Source organism: Mauremys mutica, chromosome 2 (assembly GCF_020497125.1).
Source record: "Mauremys mutica isolate MM-2020 ecotype Southern chromosome 2, ASM2049712v1, whole genome shotgun sequence".
In the NCBI taxonomy this organism is placed as follows: domain Eukaryota; kingdom Metazoa; phylum Chordata; order Testudines; family Geoemydidae; genus Mauremys; species Mauremys mutica.
The window spans coordinates 15,018,411-15,034,848 of NC_059073.1; the positions used below are offsets into that span (position 1 = coordinate 15,018,411).

At 44.7% G+C, this 16,438-nt stretch overlaps 1 protein-coding gene across 7 annotated transcripts in view; it reads left to right on the forward strand.

Moving 5' to 3' along the window:
- FAM135B (family with sequence similarity 135 member B) overlaps window positions 1-16,438 on the forward strand; it is a 355,587-nt gene that overhangs the window by 29,554 nt on the left and 309,595 nt on the right. For 3 of the 7 annotated variants that reach the window (XM_045008177.1, XM_045008178.1, XM_045008174.1), the window contains 2 exons: window positions 12,146-12,322; window positions 14,238-14,321. The exons of 1 other annotated variant lie outside the window; for it this stretch is intronic. The gene's annotated coding sequence lies outside the window, so the exon portion shown is untranslated. Of the gene's footprint in view, window positions 1-3,920; window positions 4,206-10,510; window positions 10,653-12,145; window positions 12,323-14,237; window positions 14,322-16,438 lie in introns of those variants that run through there. 3 more of the 7 variants (XM_045008179.1, XM_045008176.1, XM_045008175.1) reach the window with 3 other exon arrangements.

The window sequence follows — 16,438 nt, forward strand, 5'->3', positions numbered from 1 at the left end:
CTCTTTGCTGCTTCTATATTAATTGTTATTGTGGTAGCACCCTAGGAGCCCCAGTCAGGAAGTGTGACCCATTGTGCTAGGTGCTGTACAAGTGTGGAACAAAAAAGACAGGCTGTTTAAGGCAGTCAGGATTACTTTCAGGGTGTAAACTTTGCTACCCTGTTAAAGCACAGCAGATCCTAAGGGCACGTCTACACTACAGAATTACTTCCATATAACTACATCGCTCAGGGTGTGAAAAATCCCCACCCCTGTGTGATATAGTTATACCGACCGAAACACTGGTGTAGACAGCACTATGTTGGCGGAAGAGCTTCTCCCACTGACATAGCTACCGCCTCTTGGGGAGGTGGATTAACTATGCTGACGGGAGAGCTCTCTCCCATCAGCATTGAGTGTCTTCATTCACGTGCTACAGCAGCATCAGTGCAGCGTTTGAAGTGCAGACCTGCCCTAAGGGCAGTGGAACTGCTGCTATTCCTTTGCTCAGAGGGGCAGGCTCTGGAGGACGACTCCCAGCAGGTTCAATGGTGGGAATTGGCTAGAGGATCTGCCACTGCTCCGTTAGCTTGATGCCCAGCTACCAGGCTGTGGCAATATGCAGCCTCTCCACTCCTGACCATTTATTCTTCATTCCCCTGCTATCCCCAGCACAAATCTGTGAATTCAGTAGAGGGTTGGGGACAGGCAGGCAGCCTCCATGCTCAAGAGGGAAAGAGTGACTATATGCTTTTCCTTTCAGCTACAGAGATGAATAGGTCTCTCTCAGCCCCTATTAAATTTCAGAGCTGTGTAATCAAACTAGAACTATTGCTGTCCTTGTGGCTATAAAAAAAATTTGTTTATCAAGTTCCGCTATCCTTTTTATCAGTTTGACTTATACACACCGTGCTGCTTTGGTAGTGAAGGTAATTGCCGTTGTTGGGAAGTGACTGCAATGAAAGTAGTGAGTGTACACAGATGTAAATGAGGGAAGATTTGGGCCCAAAGTTCCAGGCTTGAAGATATATATTTAAAAAAACAACAAGGGGGGGCTAGGGTTAGGCTGATCTATGATGATAGGAGATTGCAAGAGTGTGGGAAGCCAGGTGACTGCATGGTGGAGTTGAGCGTCTGTTATTGAATTGTTTCAAGGGGAATATCATGGGTTGTTTTTTATTAGTGGCATGTTTTTATCCGTACACTTAAGGGCTGATTCTCTCCCCCTTGCTCACGCTGAGTAGTATGAGAGGAAGGATTGTCTTGGGTTTAGGGCATTACATGGGGACTCAAGTTTTAATTCCTGACTCCCTGGGTGACCTAGAGATTGATACATGGGCTACAGCCTTGGCTAAGAGACATACGTCTTTTAGCTCATGCGGTAGAGCAGGGATCAGCAACCTTTGGCACACGGCCCATCAGGGAAATCCCCTGGCGGGCCGGGATGGTTTGTTTACCTGCAGCGTCCGCAGGTTCGACTGATCGCAGCCCCCACTGGCTGCAGTTCGCCGTTCCAGGCCAAAGGGGACCGCGGGAAGGGCGGCCAGCACATCCCTTGGCCCGTGCTGCTTCCGCTCGCGGCCCTACTCACACTCCATCCCTGCTCCACCCCAGGCTGTGCCCCCTCCCCCACTTGGCCCACTCGTCGCGTTCCTCCTCTCCTCCTCCCTTCCCCGCGAGGCCCCCACTGCTCACCACGACCCTCTTCTCCCTCCTCCCTCGCGAGGCCCCCACCACTCGCCACATCTCTCTTCTCCTCTTCCCTCTCCTGTGAGAACCCCACTGCTCACCACGTCCCTCCTCTCCTCCCTTTCCCCCTCCCCCGTGAGGCTCCCACTGCCTGCCATGTCCCTCCCCTCCTCCACCTCCCCCCCGCGAGGCCCCCATCACCTACAGGGACACAGCAAGCGGCAGGTGGCAGGGGTCTCTTGGAGGGGGTGAAGGAGGGACACGGCGAGCGGCAGGGACCTCTGGAGAGAGGGGTTGGAGTGGAGGAGAAGAACTCAGCCAGGCACTGGTGGGCAGTGGGGGCCTCGGGAAGGGGTGAATCAGGGACGGGAAGATACGGAGCACAGGCGGGGCCACCAGGGTCCAGGCATCTGGCAGCACCAGCTGCACCAGGAGAGGCTTAGTCTCCCCTGGCCTATTATACCTGCAGCCTACGGTTAAAAGGATATTGTGCCCTGAATGAAGCTTTAAGAGCTGGAGCCAGTCAGGGAGCTCAGGAGTTTACAATGCAGGGTGCTGCTGAAATCCTAGCTTTCTATATTTATGCATCAGCTTCTCAAGTTGGATTTTAGTTCCTACAAAGGGCCAGCTCCTGCAGTCCTGATTTAGCCAGAATCCCAGGCTCAACAGGTGCAAGCTCAACAGCACTGGATATTTAAGGCGTCTCTTCTTGGAAGAAACACATGCTGGTGGTGATCGTGTTGGCTTTGTCACACTTTGCCCACAGCCATTGTAGTCCCCTATAGTCCTCCCTGCCCCTTCAGCCTTTGGCCTTTCTGTTGAGAGACTCAATAAAAATATTAGTTATTGTTACTGCCTGATGCTACTGCACATCCAATAGCAAGTGTGCTGGGGCAAGCAACTCCGTTCACATAGGCTACCAAGGAGATGAAAATGACTGGGTCACAGCCAACCTTTGGAGCAATGACCTATACATTCAAAGCCCCGTATCCCATTATGAGTCCCCTAAGCCATCCAGTTCCCTTGTGCACCATCACTTGCTTTACATGTGTAGTAATTTCTTTGTTCTCATATTCTGGTCAGTAAATAAGCTATAAAAGGAGCAGCAGATACCTGCCTGCATATACAGTCACTGTGTTGTGATGCTATATTGAGGGTGTATCTTTCTTTGAACTGTCAGAGACCAAAGACAACGTAGTAGCTTGCCTGACCCACCGTTGCCTAGTTCCTTAGGGTACAGTCGCACCGCTATAGGTGCAATCCATGCATGTTCCATAACTGTTAATAGGTCTTGCACATGAAGTAAGGACTTGACTCCTCCTTGCATCAGCTTTGCAATGTTTTGCTGGTGGATCACTTCACATTTTTCTGATGGATTTTTCCACTCACTGAGAAGACGCCAACAATAGTGGCTTTAGCATTGTGCAGAAACATTCTTTGACTCAGCCAGTCTCCAGAGAGTTAGAGGTTAGTCACTAAAACCTGGAATCACATGTGGCCTCTGCCTCTTGCTCACGGATGTACACAGTCAAGTTAAAAAACTTTGTTACATTTCAAGTGGTTTTGGCTTCATTGGTTGCTTTGTATTGCGGTATAATACCAAACCCCACCTCTCCCGCCGAATAGTGAATTTTCTCTACCTCTCCATCCCAGGGGATTTTATAAATGCTAGTTTCTACTCTGCAAATCACAAACCAAGTTAAAGAAGTCATCAAACAAAAGGCTCCCCTGAAGTGAACAAGCATCCGTTGTGTACTGCCATCATGCAAGGCTGTTAGAATCTCATCCCCAGGGGCCAATTCTCCCCCGAGCTGCACAATGTGCACTTACTAAAACACATAGTAATTATGTCATAATTGCTGCACGACAGCTGTGGCAAGGGAATTGTGGGGCTGGCACTTGTTTCATTCATTGAGAGGGAGGAAGGGCGGAAACAATGTCAGGAAATGTTAAGAATTGGGGATACTTATCTCTGAAACCCCGTAAAAGTGGATTAATTTAGTTTGCTGCAGTTCCAGTAATATCCAGTTAGATTCTCTCTTCTGAAGACCTAGTTTGATTAGAAAGCTCCAACTTGTCTTCAGTTCCTGCCCACCTTTGGTTGTGGTCTAACTTGAACTGACTTGCCTGGAAACTGGAGTCCTGCTTTATTGTCTCTTAGCTCCACCCTCTTTTGGTTTCAGCCAATCAGTTCCCTCTAACTTTCCAGGCTGTCTTTTCCTAAGTTTTTTTTTTTAACTTTTTACCCATTGATAAACTTGTCCACTTGGCCTTGCCTGACCAGAAGGAAGTGAGGGGCAACCAGCACCAGTCACTCAAGAAAAAGAGAAGAGACTACAAAAGAGGAAAGAAACAAAACAGACTCATCTTACAGTGTCCCCATTTGCATCCTTGAGAAGCTGCCATGCCGCATTCCTCTCACCATATGGTGCTATGCAGGTCTATACATCAGCAGCTCCCCGAAGCCCACTTAAACAGGAGATAAAATATGCAGTGTTGCTGTAGCCGTGTTGGTCCCAGGATATTAGAGAGACAAGGTGGGTGAGGTAATATCTTTTATTGAACCAACTTCTGTTGGGGAGAGAGACAAGCTTTCCAGCTTACATAGAAGCTGGAAAGGTGGAACAGATTGTTTAGCATAAGCAGTTAACACATTTCAAGGGACCATGCAAGGTGAAGTGGCTCGTTAACACTGCTCCAGTCATAGGGAGAAAAGGAAGGAGAGGGAGTAAGCTGCTGGGAGGAGTTGTTAGTGGGTTACAGATTGTTGTGATAAACCATAAGTCCAGTGCCTCTAGTCAGTTCATGATTTTTTGTTTCTAGCCGGGTTACAAATGTAAGCTTCCAGGCATGTCTTTTGAAAGTATTATGCAGGCTTCCTTTGAGGGTGAGGACTGAGAGGTCGGATGTGGAGTGATCATTTTGTGAAAAGTGTTCACTCACAGGCGATGGGGTGTTTTTGTCTTTAATCATTTTTCTGTGCAAGTTCATTCGAGAACGTAGTGATTGTCTGGTTTCACCCACAAAGTTGTCGTTGGAGTATTTAATGCACTGGATGAGGTGCACAACATGTGATAGGCATGTGGAGGATCCATGGATCTTGAAAGGTGTGTTGTGGGGGATATGTCATCAGGTTTTGCCTCTATTGTTCATAGAATCATAGAATATCCGGGTTGGAAGGTGTCAGGGTTCCTTCCCCACTCTGAACGCTGGGGTACAGATGTGGGGACCTGTATGAAAGACCCCCTATGCTTATTTTTACCAGCTTGAGTTAAAAAATACCCCAAGGCACAAATTCCTTCCTTGTTTTAGTATCGCTGCCACTACCAAGTGATTTAAACAAACATTCAGGGAGGGCCACTTGGAACCCTACCTTCCCAAAATATCCCCCCAAATCCCTACACCCCCTTTCCTGGGGAGGCGTGAGAATAATATCCTCACCAGTTGGTACAGGTGAACACAGACCCAAACCCTTGGATCTTAAGTACAATGAAAAATCAATTGGGTTCTTAAAAAGGGAATTTTAATTAAAGAAAAGGTAAAAGAATTACCTCTGTAAAATCAGGATGGTAAGTACTTTACAGAATAACAAAAGACTCAAAAACAAAGAGGATTTCCTCTTTAGGCAAAACTTTAAAGTTACAAAAACGGGGATAAACCTCCCTCTTAGCACAGGGAAAATTCACAAGCTAAAACAAAAGGTAATCTAATGCATTTCTTTTCTGCTATTATTTACTATTTCTGCAAGACTAGATGCTTAGTTCAGATATAGCTTAGGGAGATGTATTTTCCCTTGCTCTGTTTCCTGGCTGGCTCTGAGAGAGACAGACAAAAAACCTTTCCCTACAGATTTGAAAGTATCTTCTCCCCTTATTGGGCTGGTGCCCCTCAGGTTATCTGAGCTTATTAACCCCTTACATGATAAAGAGGGATTTTATGCTACCTGTATATTTATGACAGAAGGGACCTTATGAGGTCATCTAGTCCAAATCCCTGCTCAAAGGGAGACCAACCCCCAGATTCCTAAATGGCCCCCTCAAGCATTGAACCTACAACCCTGGGTTTAGCAGGCCAATGCTCAAACCACTGAGCTATCCCTTCCCCTTAGTCTAGTGTGGTCTGGTGCCACCGTGATTTGGTGTGTCCTGGTCTGTGGGGCGCTTGCTTCTGATGATGAGCTTGGAGAGGTTATTTGAAGGCCAGAAGAGGGGGTTCAGGAAAGATTTATTTCAGGATTGGGTCCCCATTGAGTATGAGTTGTAGTTGTTTGGTGATATGGGTTCTAATGTGGGGTGGTAGGTGACAACTACGGGTGTGCAGTTGGAAGGGATTTTATTTCTGTATTGAAGCAGGTTCTCACAGGGCATTTTGGTGGCCCATTCCATGATGCCATCTACATTTCTGGTGGAGTGTCCTTGTGTGGTGAAGGAGGTTTTGAGTGTGTTAAGGTGTGTATCCCTGGACTTTCTCCTTGGAGCATGTTCTGTGGTATCTGTGTACCTGAAGTCCTCCAATTAGAATAACCAGCTATATTAACTTATTAATGTCCCCTGCTTGAATGATTTCTGGGCATATAATGTTTGATATGGCTTTTGGCATGTGTATTTTGTTTTACTGGAGAAACTCTCTATATTGATTTGTAGGTAATTTATAATAATATAAGATAGGTATGCTCTAGTATTAAAGCAGAGGAGTGAACATCAGGATTCCTAAATGTCACAATACCAGGCCTCAAATATGAGGTATGTGTATTTTTTTAAAGTTACATCTACATGTAAAGAAACTTCCACACACCTTGAATTCCAGCTTTGTGTTGGTTATTTACCATCCTATGGTTAATGCAACCAGTGGCTGAATAATATATTTCAAGCAGATATAAAATTACATTCCTTTTACTGGTGATTTGCTGTCATGTTTTTTTTTTCTGTAACGTAATCTACTCTGGTGACACAGACAAATCTGTTAATCTCACTGTGGCTCAATTTACTCATCTGTAAATTAATATAATCCAAGTTGCCTGCTCTGTAAGGGTGTGTTATGAGGTTTAATGCAGTATTGTTTCCAATATATGTTTGAAATCTTTATATACAAACCTCGACTTGAGAGCAAAGTAATATAATTTATAACATCCCAACTGGTATTTTGCATTGTCAAACAAACAAACAAAAGGCAGTTAAGAACCACTGGGAGAAAAGATTAAAGAAACAAGCCCACCTGGCTGTTTAGTGAATTCATCTGTATTATAGGTGGAGCTGGTAGTGCCACCTATTAAGGTTGCCCAACACTTACCATTATAAGACTCTGTTTTCAGTTGCTTACAACTCCGCCAAACTGTAATCATTTAGGGTAAAGTGTTGTGTGCCAGGTGCCTGCCTTGGGCTGATTTGGGGGAGGGGAAATTTCAGCCAAAATGATTCATCTGTTTCCAAGAATGCAAATAGGGAAAAATAAGTTTGTGCATCTTAAAAATGACTGCTAACCTTTTCTTTGAAAGCCCTAGACCCTTCGTGCTTTGGAGTAGCGACTTGAAATTTGGCAGGGGAAGTTGCCTTTGTTTCAGGGATGTGCCTTCTGCTATTCTCCATGAAAATCTGTCCAAATTGGGCCGAGTTATAAGCCACTGTAAAATGAACTTTCACATACTCTGTGGGGACTTTTTAGATTTCAGTTGCTAAATTCCCCAAAGATTTCATCCACACTGGCATGCTCCAAACTGGGATTGAGAAGAGCTTTCCCTGCAGTTGCAGTTCTGAGCTGTTGATGTCCCAGTCTGAGAACCTGAAATGAGAGCAGGGAGCCTGTATCTCCTGTATTCTCAGTGACCCTATGCGATGCCCAGGCAGTGTGGAGGAGGAAGGTTGTCTGATCCAAATGCAGGGGGCACCAGAGCTGGACCTGCTGGGACCAGAGGGGTCGGGCAAGGGGAGTAGATTGTGACAAAGAGCCACAGAAGGTGGGGAGACTGGGATTGGAGGCTGGAGGGGTGGGGAGAGGGAAAGTAGGAGTGGGAGCTGGAGGGAGTCTGGAAATGGCTGGGCAAGGAGACTGGGACTGAGAACCATTGGGATGCAGGGTAGGAGGGAGGTGGAAAGGGGAGACAGATCTGATTTCATTGGAAGTTAGCTGCCTAGGCCGTCTTCAGAATCTTACTAAACTGCACCATTACATACCTAAGTATCTTTAAAGATCTGGCTAAATGGCTGTATCACTTCCGGAAATGCATTTTAGCTGTGCTAGTCACTTAGACCCAGATTCGCAAAGGTATTTAGGTGCCTAGCTGTCAATGCTGAGCAGAGCAATGCCAGGCCATTTTTACAAATCTGTGCCTCAGTTTCCCATCTGCAAAATGGGGATGAAACCTCTTCATCTCATGACGTGTTGTGAAAATAAATGTGTGATGCACTCAGCTACTGTAGTGAAAAGTGATGTAGAAAAGCCAGGAGGAAATTGTGAATTCTCTCTCCATCAGGGCTGGCTCCAGGCACCAGTGAAGGAAGCAGGTGCCTGCGGTGGCCCATAGAAAGGGGTGGCACTCTGTCCGTTATTGGGGCGGCGCTCCTGGGTCTGCGGCGGTAATTCAGCGGCAGATCCTCCAGTCCCTCTCTTCCTCTTCGGCGGCACTTCAGCGGCAGCTCAATTGCTCCGCTTCAGTCTTCGGCGGCACTGTCGGGGGCAGTGCAATCACATTTTTCTTTTTCTTTTTTTTTGGCTGCTTGGGGTGGCAAAAAAGCTGGAGCTGCCCTGCTCTCCAGAGCAGGGTTTGAGTAGCGTGCATTGCCATTGGGCCTCACGCTGAACAATGAGGAGAAAGCAAAATCTGAAATTAGCTGCTCGTTAAGTGAGCATCATCCACCCTGTACACTGAATGAGGCAGGGGTCTCGTGGGGCAAAAAGGATGCAATCATGTAATTAAAGACTATCATAATACACATACACAGGGGAGCCAAATTAAGGCTCCTAACTTTTAAGGGCTTGATTTTGCTATCAAGTGCCTAATAATGTTCGTTTAGCTTATTTTTTGTGGGTAATATTATATGTACTTTGACAAATTAATAATAATAATAATATATAAAACAATGAATTATTGTTTTTTCTGGCACTCTTAATTTTTGTCTTTACCCTCCAATTGGCCAGGCTGTCAAATGCTTTTAAACAGCCACTTTTACCACAGTGGCCTAAAAGAAGTGAATCAGCTATATTTTCTTCAGTCATGCTGAACACACATTCACCTTTGCTGAGAAACCATGTAATCTCATTGCTGTGACCCCTGCCTGTCCTCCCCTACCCACTGTTTAATTGCTCCTTGGTTGCATCGTGTATGAAATTCAATTGGGGGCAGAGACTGCGTTGTTTCTCTAAATAAAAGTTGCCTACTTGCACTCTATAGGGTGCTGTAATATACTGCCATAGCAATTAATAATCATGCATGCTTCTGCCACTTTAACTTATCTGTGGACACAGCATAGTATTATTAATTTATTATTAATTATTATTATTATTATTATATTTTATTCTTTGTATTGCATAGCAACTAGAGGCCCTGACTGGGATTGAGGCCCCATGGTACAAGGGGTTGTACAGGCAGATAAGCCCAGATCCTCAAAGATGTATGAGCCACTAACTTCATTGAAATCAATGGGAGTTAGGCACCTAAATACCTTTGGGGATCTGGGCCATAGCGAGAGCCAGTCCCTTCTCTTTGGAGCTTATAATTTACCTGGACAAAGGGTGGGTGAAAGGATTATCCTCAGTTTACAGACAGGGAACGGAGGCATAGGGGGAGAGGCCCAGATCCTCAAAGATATATGAGCTGCTAACTTCCATTGAAATCAATGGCAGTTAGGTGCCTAAATGCCTGTGAGGATCTGGGCCAACTTGTGCCAAGTCATGCGGATGCTCCATGGCAGAACCAGGAACTAAACTCAGATTCCCACTCTTCCAAGAGGGAGGCATGTGTTTCTGTGCTTGTTAACTATCCTGAGACCAGCTGATTTGATCTTCCATGTTTACATTTTATCCTGCTCTTAAAGTAATTTCCCAACCCTCTGCAATATTCTATTTCTTTGATTATGGATGCAATCCCTTTCAAAGAGTAGTCTTCCTCTTGGAAAGGCAATGACTTGCAACAACAATATTAATTCCATCACTGAATGGCAACTGTTCTACCTTTGCATATATTTAATGCCAAAGAAAAATGCAGTGTTAAGGGTGCACAGTTAAGCATGCCAAAGTCAGTCAAGGTTGAACGTGCAGCCTTAATTCTGGTGTTGTGCAAGCATGTACTGCTGTGAGACAACCTTTAACTATGGGATCAAACAGTATTTCTCTAATAATGGTCTATTATTACACAGGGTTTTTGTGCACAAACATAAAGACACTTGTGCCTGATTCTTCACCTTTGCACGTTTATACCTGAGCAGTGACAACACCACCACCAAGGTGATTGGGCCATTCTGATGTGGCTACAATGTACACCCAATTACACAGGGATAAATGACTGCAGGAGATGCAGGGTGGTGGAGAATCAGCCTCATGGACTTCAGCAGAACTATTCATGTAGTTAAAAGAAGTAGAATTTGGCTCAGTATTACAAGCAGGGTTGAGAATTAAAGTGGCTAGATCCTCAGCTGGTTTGAGTGAGCATAGTGCCATTGAAACCAGTGAAGCTACCCTGATTTAAACCAGCTGAGGATCTGCCCCTGAGCAATATATTCAGCAGGAGCAAACCTCAGTGTTATCACTCACATGAGCAGTTCATTAGCCTCACAGGTGCAGTTTAAGAGACAGGAGTCAGGTTCTAAGCAGTTTTGAACATTGTGACTGAATGCTTGAAAGGAAGTATTCACAGAACGTGGAAAGTTAGGAACCTAAATAGGAGTTTAGAGCTAATTCCTTGTATTCATCCTGTGTGCTTAACTAGTTGTCAGTTAATCTCTCTTTTTCAGGATGCCTCCTGACTTAATAAAAAAAAATCTACTGCTATGGTGAGTGAACTTTTGAAAACTACCCTTTGCTTTGTTGGTGCTTAGCTACAAGGTTAGCAAACTACAGAAAATCTTAATTCGATCTATTTTTCAAAACCAGGGGAAGGTACTGATTGATCCCATTCACAATGAATTTCAGCTTCCAACCATCAGCAGTTGTTAACCTGGCCCTGTTCAAATGTGTGCATACCATTTTTTAAAAAGCATAAACTATATAACTTTCCCCCTTCCTTCTCCCATAGCTCAGAGAAGGACTTTTTGCTCAAACTTTCCAAAAATTGCACGTTGGACAAAGATGGAGCTTAGAAAACTTGAGCCTAAAGTGTGTATTTCTTAGAAAGTGGAACACTGTGTAAAACTGGGCTGGAGGAGAACTCCAGAGGATTACATCTGTATGGTATTGTACTGTATTTGAAGACAAACACTCCCTAACGCCTGATGTGCAGCAGTCCCACCTGTCTTGTCGTTTGGGTCCTAGTTCTTGCTAATAAGGTCTCTAGTAGGAGCCCATTCAGCTTAGTTCTCTCCCTCCTTGTCCTGCAGATTCTCAGAGCTCGGCAAACTCCATTCTCTGTAAGGGGATTCTGCATGAATGTTTTCCCCAAATGTCATTCTACTCTCTGCTCTGCGAAAGGAAGTGGCTATCCTTCTTCATTAGGAACTTCTGACTAATGTGAATTTTCTGTATAAAATCCATTTTCATTCAAAGGGAAAAGAAAAGGTCCAACTTCCAACTGTGTTTTGCTTGAAAATCGGCCTGTGTTTACCTGGAAAATTGTTCTGTCTTTGCACGAAAACAAAAATTGGAAAATTGTCCCTTTTGTGAGTTTGTTACAAAAATGCAGAAACCCCATGAGCAAAACCCTTCTATCATTTAAGTAATGGCAAAATTATCATTGACTTCAGTGGAGTCAAGGTTTCACCCCACCAATTCTGAGAGGCTTAGCATTCTGTTAGAGTATTTCAGGCACTTCTGTGGACCACCTGTTTCTTCTCAGCTGTGCCATCACTCTGCAGCCCATTAGCCAGGCTGTATGGAATTGTCTCTGATGCTCTCCTTCCTCACTGCCCCACTAGAAAAGGGTTGGGGGTATGTCCTGGGCCCTTCTTCTAAATCCCCTTCTCTTCCATCCCCTTTTCCTGCTGCTGCTACGATTATCCCTTTAACCTGCTTCCAGGAGGCTTCTGAGAGACGGGATCGCCCAGGCATTGCAATCATTAACCTGATCGCAGAGCCAGAGCGCTAGACTCAGCTCCACACTAGTAACAGCGGCAGCATAATATTCAAAAGAGCAGGAGAAAGTGAGTGCTGGAGAAGAGTGGGCATTTATTATTGTTGTTGTTTCTAGCTCCGCCACAGCCTGTGTCTGAAAGAACCAGGAGCTGGAGCAGCTGTTGCACTGAGTGGTGCTGCCGCTGAGTTCAGTAACCATAGCAACAGCATCAGCACCATCACCATCCTCCTCCTCCTCACTCATTCTCCTCCTCCTCAGCATCATCAGTACCAGGAGCAGCAGCAGCAGCCCTGACAGGAGCCAGAGCCCAGCAGCAAGGACTGCAATCCGCCAACTGCCTTTCTGTACCTGCTCCATCGACACCAGCAGCAGTAACCACAACCTTACTTCCTACTGGGAGAGAGCGTGTTGAGGGAGGACCCCGCAAAGACCCAGGTAAGATCAGCTGTGCTGCTTGCAAACTCTTCCCTTGATCAGTGCAGTTTTGTGTACGTGTGCGTATTGCTAGTTTATTGGCTGTCTTGTTTCAAAGGCATTTTAATGGTATTTCAACCAAGCATGTTGTCCAAAGCATGTTTTGCTATCTTTGCCATACAGACCCTCTCTCTCCACCTCCCCTCAACACGTGAAAAATAATAAATCCCTGTAATATTCCAGTGAGAGTGGTTAGAAATGGGGTGATCAGGGGACACAACGTGATCCGATTATGAACGACTCAAGCTCTGTGCTTCAGAATAAAAGTGAAGGGTTGCAATGAAGCAAAGGTCGACGTAGCAATAAATAACCCTCTGAAAAAAATAATCCAGGCAACAATGCTTTTCCCTCTCCTCACTGCACAGAATAAATTCCTCGGGTTATATTTAGGAGACATCTGTAAAATATAGAGGTGTGTGTATAGGCTAGAGAGGAAACTTCACTGTAATCTGTAACTGAAAGGGTTATGTTACGTGCTTTAAAATAAAAGTAAATAGTTGCAATAACACTAAGGTTGTCATAGCTGTTAACAATCATTTTTAAAAAGACTTACCAAAATGTTCAGTCCTTCCTATCTTAAAAAAATGTTATGAGTAAGAAATAAGGGAAACTCACTGGATCCATATATAGAAAAACATACATTGGGTGCATTTAAAAAGGGTAAAGATCAGCAATAATGCAAAGACAGGTGTGGAAGTGAATCCTCAATTTAACGCACAAATAAATAAAAATGCCTTGCAATGCCCATATGCAAACTTGGATTGTGCTGAAAGATCGAGTGTGTTTGTGTTTGTGGAGAGGGTAAAAGTAAGTTGAAGCCAAGTGGTAACTGTTTGCTATGTAATGACTGCAGAGAGCTCTTTCCACTTACACGTAACTAATATTTTTTGCAGCAGTAAGGAGAGATAGAGACGTCAGCAGCTATCTCCTCCTCCTCACCCCCCGCCCACCCTCGTTATCACTGCCTGCGTGGTTGGAAATGTACTTCACTGTAATGACAATCAGCATTTCAATAAAAGGGAGCCAGACATTAGCAAAGTCGTACCCATGAAATGCCAAAATTATAACCCTGCTTCTGCTTCACAATTATACTCTGAGGGTGGTCTGGATGTGAGGTAGCCATGGCTAAACTGCACCTGTCTTCATGTTGAACAATGATAGAGAATGAGCATATGGGTCCCAATCCTGCAAAGCCCATTAGAAATCAACAGGAACTGGGGGTGCTTTTGCACCCTGCAAGAGGCGCCGAACGTGTCACAGAATCATGCCCCTTATTTCTCTCTCATATGTAATACACACTACTTACACAAGCTGTTGTGAAGCACAGAATATACACAGCTCACCCTGATGGAGAAAGTACTGTAGAGATTGACAGAGACTACATCCCTGCTGTGGAATTCTATAGGATGGCTTAAAAAACCTGTACGGAGATTAACATTCAGAATCCAATTCTGTAGACTCGCAGAGTAATTTCCTTAGAACCCTCTTGGTATCATCGTTACTAAAATCTATAGGACTTCTCCATTAGAAGATGTTTGGCCTTATTAATACAAATATTTTAGAATAGCCAAGTATAATTAGAAGGGCTGATTTTTGGTCCTCGTTCTAATTAAATCTATCTACTGTGAAACCATAGGTCCCTGGATGACGTCCACTAGGATATCCTGGCCATATCTACGATATATCTTTGGCTGGGTTTGATTTCCTGTTTTAAGGCTAGAGAATATTATAAATTGGGAACCCTCGTTTACAATGATGTGTCTTGGAGAAGATGGGTCAGGGGAAAAAACCGCAGTAATAGGAACCTGAACCTGATCGTGCTTATAATGATGATAAATCAATTGCAGCATTTTAATCAGTTTTATACATGTTGCAGGGATATGAAGCACATAATCAAGAGGGAACATCGTAAAGAATGAAGCAGAGTGAATATTTCATCAGTGCAAACAAATGATTAAAGGTCAAGGGGCTTTGAGATTACACGTAATGTCCCCAAAATATTATTCTGAATTATTACTTTGCTGCTAGCTGGAGGCGTATGATTACATAGAAGCCAGCACTATATATATGCTGACTCCTAATTACTATGTGGCTGCAAAACTTCTCTTAAAAAACAGCTCTAGGAAAGGCAGGAAATCAGTGTGTTTATAGTAAAGTAATGCTCATATAGAATCACAGTGTGTTGAGAGATGGAAAATGCTGTCAGTTTATGGAGAGTCAATCCAGTGTTTAGTGTTTTTATCAGTGTAAATGTAAACAGTCAGGGTGCTAGGCACTCAGGGCATATCTACACAGTGATAAAAAACCTGCGGCTTGTCCGGCTCAGATGACTCGGGCTTGCAGGGCTCGGGCTTTGGACTGTAAAATTGCTGTGTAGACGTTTTGGGGGGGCGTTATCACTGTGTAGATGTACCCCTAGAATAACTGATTTTTAATATTCAAGGCCAGCCAACACTTCCAGCTGACAGTCATTACCCCCCACTTACTCAAATTAGAATCTTAGGAGAGGATTTTCCTTGTATCAAATGGCTGGTTGTCTTATATTACCATTTCGTGCTAATGTGGAAGGACACAGTCTCTCTTACGTTGGACTCTTGATGACCATCTAGCATTGGTATCTGGCACTGTTCTGGGGGGGGGGGGCGTGGAAATGCTATTTTGGTACCTAAAGATATTAACTATCTTTTAAAAATCCAGTTCCTTTTTTCATTAGTCCTCTATTGTGTCTCACTGGAGCTTAGAACACAATCAGGCTTGTATGGTAGCTGCCATTAAAAAGTCAGCTTTTGTCAACAAGTTGCAACAGTCATTTCTGAGACACAGCAGCCAATTTCCTCTTATAAGTGTAGGGGAAACTGCCATGTTCCACATGCCACGGTGTGGTACTATTTGGCAAGTGATTCTTCATTGCTGGTGAACAGTGTATCTGATATTGTTTGATATGTTTTAAAATTCATCTTCATTTTATGTAGAGGATTTGGAGAAAATTTATTTTTTCTTGTCTCAGTACTTTAAGTTGTATGTCCTTTTAACTGGGTAAAATCAGGCTTTTAATAAAACAGACAAATTAGTTATGGCAAAGCATTGCAAGGTGATCCAGGATAATATTGTCAGAGATGCTAAGCAGCCATTTAATGTGGTCCCTTTGGAATTAAAGGGAGATATGGGGCCTCAACAACTCAAGGGATCAACCCCTCTAATCCATCTCCCTGTCAGGGCAAGATTGTTCCTTGCTAGATATGAAAAAGACCCACACATCCTAAATACAATGTCGATCTTTTCCCCTATGACTGGGTGTACCAGGCCCTTTGAGGCCCCCTGTTGGAGGCCTTGTGGTCCTACAAAACCCTGCCCCCATGAAAGAGCAGTGAAAGTGGGTCCTCCATGCCTGCCTAGAAAGGCTGCAGGATGCAGCCAATCAGAGCACAGCGGGCTGAGATAAAAGGAGCTACGGGGCTAAGCAGGTCAGTCACTGTCTGGAGCCAGAAGGGGGGAGAATGAGAAAGGATGTGACTCTCTACAGGTAAAGAGTCATGGGCGAGACCCGTTCAAGCAGGGAACAGAGAGCCCTGGGGTATAGGTGAAGAGGAAGGGGCTACATGGGAAGAGGCCCAGGGAATAGCAGCAGCAATGGTATCTAAGGGAGCTATTTGTAGGATCCCTGGGTTGTGACCTGGAGTGGTGAGTTGGCCTGGGTCCTTCCACTGGCAAAGTGGCCAAAGACCCCAGAAGGGGACAAGTTCTGTTTAGAAGCCCAAGCACAGGGCTGGAATTTACAGGGCTCAAGGATGGGTCTGAAGAACCTGCAGAGGGCCACCCATTTGCTGAAGTAGGCTGAATTTGAAGGAGTGACCTGGCTGGAGAGCTGGGGTAATAAGAACTGATAAAGGCTAGGAATCTCCAGAGAGAAAGCCCTGGGGGCACTTCTCTATACCAGGGCAGGCACAGACTTAAAGCTAGCCCAGAGGGGGCTGAGGATGGAGCCCAGAGACTGGGCTGTAGATGGTAACAAGGGCACAGAGACAGGCCCTGTTTGACCTTTTACTCTGGTTTTGTTTGTGCATGTTGGTGGTGTGT